At 46.7% G+C, this 14,346-nt stretch overlaps 1 pseudogene; it reads right to left on the bottom strand.

Moving 5' to 3' along the window:
- Positions 1 to 11,441: 11,441 nt before the first annotated feature.
- On the bottom strand, positions 11,442 to 11,560 carry LOC133373027 (5S ribosomal RNA; annotated as a pseudogene).
- Between the last annotated feature and the right edge of the window lie 2,786 nt (positions 11,561 to 14,346).

Here is a 14,346-nt window from a genome sequence, read left to right as displayed (position 1 = left end):
AGAGGGAGCCTCCAGACCGGCACTGTTTTCGGGCAGGATTGAGTCATGGAGCGGCAAATTCAGTTTGCACAATTAAAGCTGGCTTAGAGGTCTTTGGGGACAAACCTGCTTCCCCCACAAGACTGGACTTTTTTGCGATAAGGAAAGTGTCAGGGGAAATGCACTGGAAAATGTGCGATAACCCTTGCTTGATGCAGAGCCGTCTAACCTCCTGGCAAACAAGCCAGCAGGAATGCTCTTTAAACGACCAGAGCAACCTAAGCAGACAAAAAACAGAGGACAGGTTCCCTCTCCTTAGGGCAGATGTGGGGAAGCTTTGGCCCTCCAGATGTTGCTGTACTACAACTCCCTTTATCCCTGGCCATTGGCCATGCTTGCTGGAGCTGATGGGAGTTGTAGTTCACAGCAACATCTAGAGCAGCCTTTCCCAACCAGTGTGCCTCCAGATGCTGTTGGACCACAACTCCCATCAGCCTCAGCCAGCATTGCCAAAGGCCAGGAAAGATGGGAATTGTGGTCCAACAACATCTGGAGGCACACTGGTTGGGAAAGGCTGGATGAGAGGGTCAAAGTTTCTCACACCTGTCCTAGGAGTTTACATTCTGAACTAGGGATTGGGATTGGGAAGAAAGGAGAAGCTACCTAATTCACAATTTCCAAAATAACACGCAAACTGAAACACAGCCATCTTTCAGAATGTGCACTTATCTGAATTTTGCAGTGCAGTTCTCCCGCCAAATACTGTGTACAACGATGCTTATACCAAGATAAAGAGTGCATGACAATGCAGAGGTTAGTGAAAACAGCGTCCAAAAATGCATCGGCCTGGCCTGCTCGACAAACTCACTTTAGTTTTACCCCACTTGAAATATCACGACTCCACAGCTCCTAAAGAATCAGTCTGTGTCTCCACACATCAACACAGACATCAGCAGTCGCTGCTCACATGTAGGCTTCCTCCCTGCAGATATCCTCATCAATGTATGGACCTCTTGTTGATGACTTGCTCCCTGGTCATCGTTGAGGCTCCCTTTCACACAACCTTAGGGAAAGGCCATAGCCCCGTGGTGAGAGCACTTGCTTTGCATGTGAAAGGTCCCGGTTTCAACCCCCAGCATCTCCAGGTAGGGCTGGGAGAGTCCCATGCCTGAATTGTTGAGAGGTGCTGCCAGTCAGTGTAGGTGATACTGAGCTAAGTGGACCAGTAATCTGACTCAGTTTAAGGCAGCTGCCTAGGTTTCAATTAACATGCTAAGGGGGATAGGATGTGGCATCATTACGGGGAAGAATAAACGGCAGCCCCTGGGCACCAGGAGGAGCAGAGGTGATTTCCACATGCATCCCTGAAATCCCCCTCCCCCACCCAGTTGCTGAAATGCCCCCTTGCTTTTGCAGCCTGCAAATGGGGCCACACAATCGGATGGTCTGTAGCTCAGTGGAAGGGCATATCTGCTTTGCATGCAGAAAGTTCCAGGTTCAATCCCTGGCATCTCCAGGTAGGCCTGGGAAAGACCCCTCTCCCCACCAAAAACCCTGGAGAGCCAATGCTGGTCATTGTAGACAATTCTGAGCTCGATGGACCCATGGTCAGACTTGATATAAAACACTTTTTGATGTTCCTACGTCCGAAGGGAAGGGCCATAGCTCAGTGGCAGAGCACCTGCTTTGCATGCAGAAGGTCCCCAGTTCAATCCCTGTAGCGTAGTGGCAAATTCAGACATGCAGGGTCCCTTCATGATAGTCACAGCCACACACCCTCCTCCTTTTTTTTTTTTTTGCTGCTGGGTCGAGAATGAGATCCTTGCTAATGCCTTCTTCCACAGCAATAGTTATCCCTAGGAGCCAATCAGCATGGAAGGGGGGATTATTAGCTGCTGAGAAGAGTCTTCTCAGTGGCTGACTCATCTCCTTTCACTCTGATTGGCTCCAAACAGTAGGAAAGGGCAAGGAAGCACATTAGAAGACTCTTCTCAGTGGCTAACACACTCCCCTTTCATGCTGATTGTCTCATAGGATGCTGGAGACGTAGGGGCCCTGCTCCCCATAAAGTAAGTAATCTAATACCCCCTGAGACCCTGGACAACTGCACCAGTCCCTGGTACCTCTCTCCCCCCTGCATCTAAAATCTTGGACAGACACTGTCAGATAGTGTAGACAGTACTGAGCAAAATGGGCCAGTGGTCTGACTCAGTGGATGGCATCTTCCAGTGTTCTCTATTGATGCTTCAAGGTTGCAGCCTCAAAAGAGCCGCAAAGCTCTGATGGCCAGAGGGAATGCCTTTTTGCAAAACAGACTGACTCCCCGTGTGGGCTGTTGATTAACTTGGTGGAGTCTGTCTCTCAGCAATAAAACTCCTGGGTCCGTGGCAACCTAGACTAAGCTGAAAAATATCTCTTGGGGGCAGGGGAGTAACTTTTTGTTGAGCCTTGCCAAGGCATATTAATTTAGAGGAAAAATAATGACTAAGAGAGGGGTTGTGCTAGAGGTTGATAAAATTATGGACAGTGGTGAGAGACAGATTGTCTCTCCCCCCCCCTTTCTCCCAAACAGAGTTGCCAACTGACCAGAAAAAGTGGCCTCTCCTGCTCTTGCCAATTTAACTTGATGTGGGGACAACAGCAACTAGGGATGGAATGATCTGTTCTCCACATTTTTGCATGCAATTTATCCTAATATAGTGCATTTTTGTATGTTATTTTCACAAAATATACTCATTTTGTGCAAACTTTCCCCTAATCTATGCATTTTTCTAAAATTGGTTGGTTGGAGAACAGCATTGCAAAATTCAGATAAGCACAAATTTCCAAGGATGGCTGTGCTTTGGTTCTCATACTGCTTTGGAAAGTGCAAATTTGATAGATTCTGCTTTAAATGGTAACTGAATCAGATTTCTTGGCCATTCCTATAGCAGCAGGACATTTTCAAAGCATCGAGATACACTTTAGCACTTCTGAATTTCTCCACACCACATTGCTGGTCAAGAAACAGCTATAGGGGACATATGCATCTTTGGGTAACCTCATAACGATAGAATTAGGGGTCAGTCAATTATACTGTCTGGCAGTAGATTTAGGACTAACAGAAGAACTTCTACACACAACGAAGACTAAAGTCCTATGAGAGCAATGCAACAAAGTAGTTAGAGGGCTGGCCTATGACCTGAGAGACATGGGTTCAAATCCCTGCTCGGCCATGAAGCTCACTGGGTGATCTTGGGCCAGCCAATGTCTCTCAGCCTAACCTACCTCACAAGGCTGTTGTGAAGATAAAATCAGGAGGGGGAGAACCATTTTTGTACGCCACCTTGAGCTCCTTGGAGGAAATGGGATATAAATGCAATGATAAATAAACAAATATTTTTTACTGATATTTAACTGGATGTTTTATTGATGGATTCTCTGTTTTTACTGATATATTTCTGGTTATAATGCTGTATAGTTTTTTTAATGATACTGTGTTTTATGTAAACTATTTAGGGATTTTGCATGTTAAGCAGTCTAAAAATATTATCAATGATGAAAGCACATGGCTTCTCCCAAAGAATCCTGGAAACTGTAGTTTACCCATCACAGAGGTACAAATTCCCAGCATCTCTTAATAATATTTTATCCAATGTCAAGGGGAAAAAGCACACTAGAGTTTCTGGGGTGTATTTTCTACCTCACTGTGGTTTCTAATTTATGGTGGGATGATATTTTGACTCCAGGTAACATTTGTGTTTGTGGTGTCTGCAGAAGTGTGCTTGACAATAACCCAAACATCCAGAGCCAGGAAATACTTATTCAGAGGAGGTGGAATGTTTCTGTGCATTTGACTCCAGTGCTCTTTGTTCTATGAAAAGCCGATGGGGTGTTTTTACAACCCCAAGCTGCTAACATTGGCTGGATACTAAATGCAGCTGGATACCCAATGCATTTCTGGGACATTTGATGCCCCAGAAGGAAAACATAAGTGGTAAGTAGCTGAAATTTGGGGATGTTGTACAGGTGACAATGCCCTAGAAAGGCTACCCTATAGGTCTATTTATGTGCAAATTCCACAATGAAAACTGTGCTGGGGGTAGGTTTCCCCTCCATACAAAATTGCATAAAGGCAGTTCCCAGGATTCTTTGGGGGAAGCCATGTGCATTAAATGTATGGTGTGGATATGACCAGGATTTGGGTTTGTTGGTATAAACCAGGGAGACATTCCTTTGAGGGCCATTTTCTAAGGAGGGCAGCTACCTACAGGGCAAAGGCCTGGAGGCTCCTTCACCTAGGGTGCTAGGCCAGGCCAGCCTGACATCTGGAAGCAAGCTATTGTGCAAAAATATTGCTGCCTCCGCATCCGTCTCATGCCCCCTCCCAGGAAACAGGAGCCAGGCAGCCTGTAGAGTAACCAAGCCCCCAGGCTTGTTAATAAAAAAATCCACAAAATTTGCAATAGCCTGAAGTGGTTCTCAGGGTACAGAGAGAGAGAGAGAGAGAGGAAAGGGGGGTGAAGGTGGAGGAGGGATCTCGGCTCCAGGCAATGCCAGGCCTGTCTCATCAGAAGATGGAAATACGCTGGGCTGGGTTGAGGAGGTATTCGGGCCATTATCTCAAGCAAAAGAGCTCCCCTACTGATTCCCGGCTGCTGGGTTTTTCAACTAATTACATTCCCCCGTAAAAGCCGGGGAGGGGTTTCGGGGGAAATCAAAGGAACTTCATTTAGAAGGATGGCTGGTAGCATTTTCTAATTGCTGCTCATGTGTCAAAGCTTTAACAACAAGGCTAGATATTTATAGGCCCCCTGTTTACCCCCTGCCCCCTCATCAGGGCCCACCCCGCCATTGTTTTTGAACAGCGGCGCCCAAATTTGGTACCTCTGCAACACGTAATTAACTGGTAGAATTTGTGACAGCCACGTTGCAGTGAAAGTTCCTAGCGTCTTAGACAGGAGCACAGGGAGCTGCCGTATACCAGATCAGACACTTGGCCCACTTAGCTCAGCATTGCCTGCACTGACTAGCAGCAGTTCTCCAGGATTTCAAACAGGGATCTTTTCCCAGCCCTCCCTGGAGATGCTGGGGATTACCTGGACCTTCTGCACGCAAAGCAGGTGCTCTGCCACAGAGCTACGGCCCTTCCCTTAAGACCTAGGAAGCTGCCTTATATCAGGTCAGACCATCTAGCTGAGCACTGTCAGCAATGTCGGAATTTCTCTCTATTGAGATGCGTAGCAAAGTTGCGTAGCGCTGCGGAACGGAGAGTATTGAGCGAGCTCTGTGTGTGTGTGAATCTTTGCTAAGATTCTACCTTCCCTGCAAATTAGTCAGACAGAGACTTTAAGCTTTAAAATAAGAAACAACTACTTTATTCTGGAAGTACATGCTTGATAGGAAAGAGTTCTATAACTAGCTACCTAGCTATGCTGGAGCAGCAAGCACTGGTCCCAGTACTCGCCCTCATCCTGGTTGAGAGGAGAGACAAAGAGAAGATGTCTGCTCCCCTCTCGAGAGAAAGAGAACACTGAGAAAGGTGGGAAGGAACTGAGATCAACATTCCTTTGCTTATCAGCCTAGCAGGAAGGGAAGAGACGGCAGGATCAAAGGGATAGGTATAGCCTCAACCAGCAAGAGGTCTAGGTCTCTAGCTACCCTTATTAACCCCCATGCAGCCTCAACCCACCAAGTTGGAGTTGAACCTCATACATTCTAACAAGCAATGACCCACAGCAGCTTTCCAGGGTTTTCAGACAGGGGACATTCCCAAGCCTATCTGGAGATGAAGAAGTTTGAACCCGGGGCCTTCTGGCTGCAAAGGTGATGCGCTGCCACTGAGTTACTGCCCCCTAAAGAAGCAGCCAGTGCAAAACTTAACCTTTGTACAGTCAGCTTGTTGCTGCACACACTCTCACACGCCCCTCTCTACCCTGTATCCAGTTGAGCACGAGGCGTGATTAGAGTTCAAGGAAACAGTCCGGCCAGGCAAAAACACTCAGGGAAGATGTGAAGAAGCTGAGCCAGTGAAGGGTGCGGCTGGGGAGAGTCTCAAGGGTCAGACAGAGAGCTTTGGAGGGCCATATCTGGCCCGTGGGCCCGAGGTTCCCTACTCCAGGGTAGATGAATGGGTGGTGATGGCAAGTAGAAAGAGCAGAAGGGGAGGTGGGGTCAAGAGAGAAGCAGTGGCCCAGCAGTGCAGTGGCAAATTTAGAAGTGCAGGTTCCCTTCATAATAGCCACAGCCATGCTCCCTCATAGCCACACTCCTAAGATTATACAGCATTCTAAAAATAATCTGAACAATCTATAGAATAATCTACCCAAGCTTGAATACTGCTTTCTGCTTCTCAGTCGCTGTCACCATTTGACTGTCCCCTTTTCTGTATCAGAGATATTGCTTGAATTACTGAGTTCAGCATACTACTTGATGGTGTAGATGGGATGCTATCATTAGTGTTTCAGTGTCTCTTCTTCTGCAGTGACAGAATTCTCACTCTCCATAACTTGGCTTTTTGCAGAGGGAATGAATAGGGACTCCTTTCACTCTGATTGGCTCCAATCAGCAGGAAATGACAAGGAAGCAAATGAGAAGGCTCTTCTCAGTGGCCAACACACTCTCCTTCCATGCTGTTTGGCTCATAGGATGCTGGAGACATAGAGACCCTGCTGGGACCTGGCTCCCAAAAGAGTAAAGGGTCTGAGACTCCCTGAGACCCTGGACTACTACACCCCTTCAGTGGCCTCCCTACAAGGGGGAGCGTCAACAGCAGGAATTAGCAAGTCTCTCCATTTCTCTCTGTTTCTCATTTTTCCTGTCTTAAGTTCGGTTCTCCACATCAGTTTGCAAAAAAAAATTGAGTCCTCATGAAAATTCATCTGCATTTTAATGGTAATTTCTCCTATGCAGTTTTGTCTAATATATTATTATCAACAGCATCATTGTGATATGCTTGTGTGTGTGTGTGTGTAAAATTGTGGTGCCTGTACTCATACCTTGATAAAAGTGATGTGGGTGCCAGCACAAAACGGTTGCCATTTTGGTGCCAGTACTCCATATCAGTTATTTCAGTCACAAAAAAACACAAACTATTACCATTAATTGAATGTATATTTTGCCCTTCCTCCTGAAGGAGCCCACAGTGGCAAATACATCCACAGAACAATTTAACAACAACAGCAGCAGCAACAAAAAAGCATTCTAACAACAGTTTAGAACATTCTAAAAACAGTGGTGGTTAAAAACACTCTTTCATCCAGTGATGGAATGTGATATAGACATTTTTGCAAAGGAATTTCTCCTGATGCATTACTTTGTGTGGGATTTTCACCAATATTTGCATTTTTATGCACGCATTACCCTAGGGATACACATTTTCGTACACATTGCTTGGCTGGAGAATTGCATTGCAAAATTCAGAAAAGTGTGAATTTCAAAGGACGACTGCATTTCGGTTCGTGCATCATTTTGGGAAGGGTGACTTAGGTAGGTTTGGCTTTAAATATCAACTTTTTCCTACTACTCAGAAGATACCCACCCCAGATGCAAGTCTCGCCCACTGTCAAAGAAAGGGTCAAGCAACTACTGACATTTAATGACAGCACATTTAAACTAAGCATGGGTGGGTGGGGTATTTGAGAGAGAGCATCATTCCTGATAATGCCCAGCTCGGAATATATGACACCGGATGATGGGACAAGCATTCAGAGATTAGAGAAGCGGTAACAACCCAGACAAAGGTGGAGGATTGTCTTAACAGGAAGTAGGCCTCGGTTTTGACACTGAGATGACATTTCCATGGAAGCAAGTCGGATGAGGAATGTTTTCAACATACTCCTCTGCCACTACCCCTCTTACAAATGAAGTAGCCTAACCTACAACACAGGGTTGTTGTGAAGATGAAATTGACATGTATACTACCTTGAGCTCCTTGGAGGAAAAGCAGGATATAAATGCAATAATAAATAACAGTTGGAAGGTACCTTGGAGGTCATCTAATCTGACCCCTTGCTAAATACAAGATATGCAATTCAGGATGCAACTATAGGGTCCCAGACGAATGGTTGTCCAGCTTCTCCTTTTTCTAAAAAACCCCACAGCAAATGTATTGGCTCGCCATAAAGTCACATCCACACCATTCATTTAAAGCCCTTGTATACCACTTTAACAGTCCTGGCTTCCCTGCACCCCCCAGGAATTCTGGGAACAGTAGTTTAAGAGTGCTAGGAACTGTAGCTCTGTGAGAAACAAACTACAGTTCCCAAGATTCTGTGGGGAGAAGCCAGAACAGCTAAAGAGTGCTTTATAGGCATGGTGTGGATGTGACCATGTGTTTCTCCAGTTCAGGTTCCCACAGACCTAAGAGTTCACTCCAAGAGCCCCCCAACTCCCCATCCTAAATATGAAAAGCATATTTTCCCCTCCCTCTCCAGCTGAACTGGATAATGTGTGTGTGCATCCACACCCACTCTCCAGACTAGCACCTGGAGACTTTCTAAAAACTTCATTTGGTGTGTGTGTGTGTGTGAGAGAGAGAGAGAGAGAGTTTTGATTAAAATCAAACAGGAGTGCTCTTTCCTTTTCTTTGAGTCAATATTGGTTTTTCAAACAGATGTGTTGGTGGGTAGGGGGGGAAGCTTTCAAAAGAGAGACAGGAAGGCGCTCATGGGATGACCGCTGCTGGAGAAAGTACGAGGACCCAGAGGAGACCCCCCCAACACACAACTGCCATGGGAGAGGCCGACGAAGGGGACTCAATTGCGGCAGGATCAGAGCACAGAGATGGGGGGAAGAGTTCTGAGCGTACAGGAGAGGAACCTCAGGGAACAAAGCATCAAAGGCAACGCCAATGTGGCTAATTGAAGCACTTTGAGCATCAAATAATGAAGGAAAGAGAGAGAGAGCTTTTCATGAGAAGCCAGCTTCTTTCTACCAATACCAGAAAACAGCTTCCAAAAAAAACAACAACCCAGAAGCAGGAGATGGGGGGGGGAGAAGGAACCCCCCCCCAAATTAGAGCCAGGGTGCAGATCACAGTGTCACCACAGATCTCCCATTCTTCCCCCAAGCCTAGAGGGTATGAAACAGAGTACACGATTAATTTTCCCTACTGTGCCCAAGGTGTCTGGAAATGGTAATCACAAAGAGGACTAGGAGCCTGATATGACCCCACTATCCTAACATTTTTTATTACAGTGAAACATTGTATGTGGATCTGAGCTATTCAGTTCCAAACCCACTGTTGAGGCTCCACAAAGCCAGATACCCTTTCTCTTGCACACCACCTTAATCCAAAAACCTTCTACACCCACCCATTCCAGTTCCTTCAGGTTTCTACTTCTTATTACAGTTGCACCATTCCTTCGGCCTCCTGGGCCAGAACTCTTGCTAATGCTACAAAGCAGCTCCCATCCCTAAATGTGCCATCTCTCTCTCTCTCACTTCCTACTCCACAGCTTCAATATTTGTGAACATTTCATCACTGAGCGGCCTCCTCTCCACCTCCCTGGGCATTTGGAATGTTCAAGGTACTGGCAAAATGCCAGCCAAGGGCTTGCGGGTGGAGCAAGCAGGTCGTTTCATCCCCTCCAACATACTCCCATCACATTAAGCTAGTTAGAGAAATAAATTACATAAATAAATTATGAAATTATGTCCCACAGAACTACAATTCTGTGGCTCCCTCCAGACTGGTGTTGTTGTTTTGTCGTTGTTTTTGTGGGCATCTTCTACAACATGTCGCTGACGCAATAACAGTGCATTTGTGGTGGATTTAAACTGGACCATCCACACATCATTCTGCTTTATTGTTACTCTGCACTGCTTCCCCAATGTTACTGCATTATTGCCATCCATAGGGGGTTTCTTGTACTATAGCTCAAGAAAACAGGACAGAATAAACCCTGGAATATTCACGGTATGAAAAGTTACAAGATTTCAGCAGGAAGCTATGGGACATGTGCCAATTTTCAAGAGGAAGTGTGCATTGCATCCACCTAAAACCTATTCAGAGTAGACCCATCAAAATTAATGGACCCAAGTTAGTCACGCCTACTCATGTTTGCCCAGAAACCTCTGCAGGCACAAAACAGTGCTGAAAGCAGGGTCACCTATAACCACCCCAATACAATGTAGAGGCGACCTGGTTGCCAGGCCCAGCCTCCAAGAGGTCTTCTGTATCTTTAAAAGTTGTGCAGGGGGAAGGGAGAATTCCACCTTGTGGTTTTTCCCATTACAGTGTTGCAAGAACACCTGCACTTGGCTGACTTTCTCTTCTCCTAAAGATACAGGATCAGTCTCAGGCCCTGAACCTGGCAACCCTACCTAAATTATATCTAGCCAATAAAAATTAACAGCAAGATGTGATTCTAGGAGTGCTTCCTGTTTGCTCTATCCCAAGTCTGTCACTCATACATCACAGATCAAGGGCTACCCTGCAGATTGTTTTAAACGAGGAACTTTAGAAGGAGGTCTGGGCTAATGAGCAAAATCTGAGCAGTCCTTACATTTCCCATTCATCCAGAAATGAAGAGTGCAGAAGAGAAAATGGAGAGAGCTGGAACAAAGGATTATTCTTCCATTGGTGAACTAGATTTTGGGGGAGTGATCGAGTGGAGTATCTTTCAGGCTCCCAGGACCTCCTGATCCCTTACATCTCTGCCCAATCACTGAGATCTTTGGGGGAGTCACTGTTAGCTAGGACCATTCCACATTTTCCCAATCTTAAATTCAGTTCTCCACATTTCTGCAGCAATTTGCCTTTTAAAAAAAATAATCCTCATGAAAAATTGTCAGCATTATGGTGCAAATTTATCCTAATAAACACGTTTGCATGCAACTGTGAGGAATGTACTCATTTTTGCAAACAATTTCTCTTCAAGTCTTTTTGTATGTTATGTTCATGAATATATTCGTTTTTATGCATACTTGTATGCATTTTTGTAAACATTGGGTTGGAGAAGCGCATCGCAAAATTAGGATAATTGCACATTTAAGTTTCTGACAGTGATGGTGCCAGGCAGGCCTCTCTGGGGAGAACATTCCACAGTCAGGGAGCCACCACTGAAAAGGCCTGTTCTCGCGTTGCCTCCCTCCGTACCTCCCTTCCTGGTCACTGAGGTCTTTGGGGGAGTCTCTGATAGTGGTCCCCCATGCCTCGGACGCCTGGCTTGGATCCAGTTCAGTAATGTGGCCCCAGTTTTATAGAACTGCCTTCCAGCTGAGGTCAGACAGGCTCCCTCCCTGCCCAGTAAAGACTTAAAAAAAAATCCAGCACGCATTTTAACTGAATTCTGATTTTGCAGTTTTAACTCATGTTTATTTGCATTGTATGGACTTTCTTGTACATCGTGTAGTAGTAGTTGTTATATGCCTTCAAGTCGATTACAACTTATGGTGACCCTATGAATCTTTTTTGGATATATTCACAGGATTTTCAAGGTAGGAGGTATTCAGAGGTGGTTTACCATTGCCTTCCTCTAAGCCTACGGCACCTGGCGTTCCCAGGCAGTCTCCCATCCAAGTACTAACCAGGCCTGACCCTGCTTAGCTTCTGAGATCAGACGAGATTGGGCATGTTCAGGGTAGTATGGCTGTAAAAAAATTACTTTGAGGGGGCACCCGGATATGAGCTATACCCCTTTTGCTACACCACATAGAGGTGACCATAATTAAACGGCATACAAGTTGTTGAAGCAAATAAACATAGAAAGAGCCCTGTGGCATCTTGAAGACTAAAAAGCTTATTGTTTTTGTGGTCTACAGCCCTCTTCATCAGAGGCCTGATCACTGAGGTCTTCTAGGGGAGTCTCTGTCCGTGGCCCCCATGGCTTGGATCCACCAGGAACCGTGCGTTCAGTCTGGTGGGCCCAATTTTATGGAACTCCCTTCTAGCTGAGATCAGGCCCCCTCCCTGTTTGAAATCCCAGCCCCTGGAAATAATAGAAAGCAAAAAGCAAAAACAAATTGGGCTAAATTTAGGTGTCTTTGTTTGGGAGAATCATCAGGCCACATTCCACATGCCACCCATACCTGCTACTTGAAAGTGTCTAGGAGAATGCGAAAGCAAATTTAGGAAGGAAGAGAAATCATTGTCATTTACCCTTTTGGTCCTTGTTAAATGGTGGCAGCATTGGCTTTCCATTCCACTAGTCAAGCAGATTCCTGAAATGTGTACCCCTTTTCCTCTTTCATCTTTCCCTGAATCCCTTTCTCTCTCCCTCCGTCCCTCCCTCTGTGTGTGTGTGTGTGTGTATAAAGGGGGGAGCTCGTGTTCCCCCCCCTCGCGCCTCCCTGAGATTTTAATTACATTCTTCTGTTTCCACTCACTAGATCTGTCATTCTCTGGCAGGTCTGATGTAATTATATTGTGGGAAGATTTCGCCTGCTTTGCTGAGATTTCAGAGGCTTACCACCCCTCCCTGGTTGGGGCTTCTGTTTCTTTCCCCTGTCTTTCTTCCAGGTATGTCCTCGGATAACAGATGGTCAAGGGGCTGTTGATTCTCCCTAATGAGCTGGCTCCTTAGTGGGTAACAAAAGGAGATGTCTCTTAAGAAAACAGAAGTAGATTCTTAATTAACTTGCACTCTTTCGCTCTCTGGCTGCACATCAGACGGAGGGCAGATGGGGGGGCTTTTTGGAGGGGCAGGAAACAGACAAGCACCGTGAGGGGGCAATTCCATGGGCCCTGATCCCATCTTCATGGCAGTGGAGGGCCTGCTTTGCCCCCAGAAGTGAGAAGAGTCTGCCGGCTAATGGCTGGCACCATACAGGCACAATGGCCTTCTTCACTCCTTGCATGAACACAGGCAGGCAGCATTAATGACTCCTTTACGTTTTATTCAGGAGAGTGGCATCATTCATCTGCATTGTTCCTCCCCACGTTCTGAGGACTGGTTCATGTGGCATCCACGTATCTTGATTGCTTGGGGCAGGGCTGGCTCTGCAGGGAAGGGTGGAGGCTGATGGAAGTGGCTGCAGCCGCCATCTTAGTTTTCCCAAAATGCAATGCTCTGGAGGCAGTGGTGGCTGGCACCCACTGAGACTGGTGGGGCGGAAGGCAGGGAGGCTAATCGTAGGTAGAGCCAGAGCCAATGGCGGTAGGAAGCAGAGCCAATGCAGAGCAAAGCCATTTAATTCTAGCTTTACCCTGGCCTGTGAGTTCTACATGGACTAAGGAGGAAGCTGACAGCCAGGGCCACCCCCTGTACTGGTTGTAAGTAAAAAGGCAGGCAAGAAGGGGCTGGCTGACGAGAAGGGCCATAGCTCAGTAGCAGAGCATCTGCTTTGCATGCAGAAGGTCTCCGTTCAATCCCCAGAATCTCCGGGTAGGGTTGGGAGAGAACCCTGCCTGAAACCCTGGAGAGCCACTGCCAATCAGTGTTGGCAATACTGAGCTAGATGGACCGATGATCTGACCCAGTATGCAGCAGCTTCCTGTGTCCCTTTGAGAGCAGACTGAGGTTGGTCAGCAGTACTCCATTTGCTCTAATGGACCAGCCTCCAACGCCTGGACCTTCCATCATCCCAGGGTATTGTGGGTAAAAAAATAACACAGAAAGGCCACCCCCACAAAAACATGGCAGCATTCACATTTCTGAGTTGTTGGCCTTTTTTACCTGCAATTCCCAAGCATGATGGGGCTTCTGTAGGATTTGGGGGGACTGTGTGGTGGCCTTGGCCGGCATCATTGTTGGTAGGGAGCCCCAGCAGGCTCCAGTGCTAGGCTCCAGCAGCTGAGCTAGTCATGTCCATTAATTTCAGTGGGTCTGCTCTAAGTAGGGTTAGCCCTAGGTACAACCCATAAGGTTCAACCACATCGAACAATAACAGAACAAAGATTCAAGTGATGTTATTGTGCTGTCTGTGGGTCAGATATATGTTGGTCCATTTGCACAAGCAATTTGGGCAGTATTGCAGTCATAAACTGGGACATGGAAAGGGCAGGAATCTACTCTTAGGAATATAGGAAGCTGCCTTATACCGAGTCACTCACTGGTCCATCTAGCTCAGTATTGTCCACACTGACTGGCAGTGGCTCTGCAGGGTTTCAAGCAGGGGACGTTCCCAGCCCTGCCTGGAGATGCTGGGGATTGGACCAGGGACCTTCTGCATGCAAGGCAGATGCCCTACCACTGAGCTACGGTCCTTCTCCTCTCTTCTTTCCTCTCCCATCCTTGACTATTGGCCATGCTGGCTGGAGCTGATAGGTGTAGTAGTTCAATGTCATCTGGAAGACACGGACTTGGGGAAGGCTGGCATAGAGCATAGGAAGATGTCCAGGTAAAGTCCACACCTGATCTGGAAGCCTTTATCATCCTTCTGGGTCAGGGATTTCCAGTGGGCAGCCAGGGTGATGTCCAAGACATAGTCATGGCCACTAGCTTA

This window comes from Rhineura floridana, chromosome 18, assembly GCF_030035675.1.
Source record: "Rhineura floridana isolate rRhiFlo1 chromosome 18, rRhiFlo1.hap2, whole genome shotgun sequence".
Lineage (NCBI taxonomy): Eukaryota > Metazoa > Chordata > Lepidosauria > Squamata > Rhineuridae > Rhineura > Rhineura floridana.
Note: the sequence above shows the minus strand (reverse complement) of the source record. Positions and strands in the feature narration are given on the sequence as shown.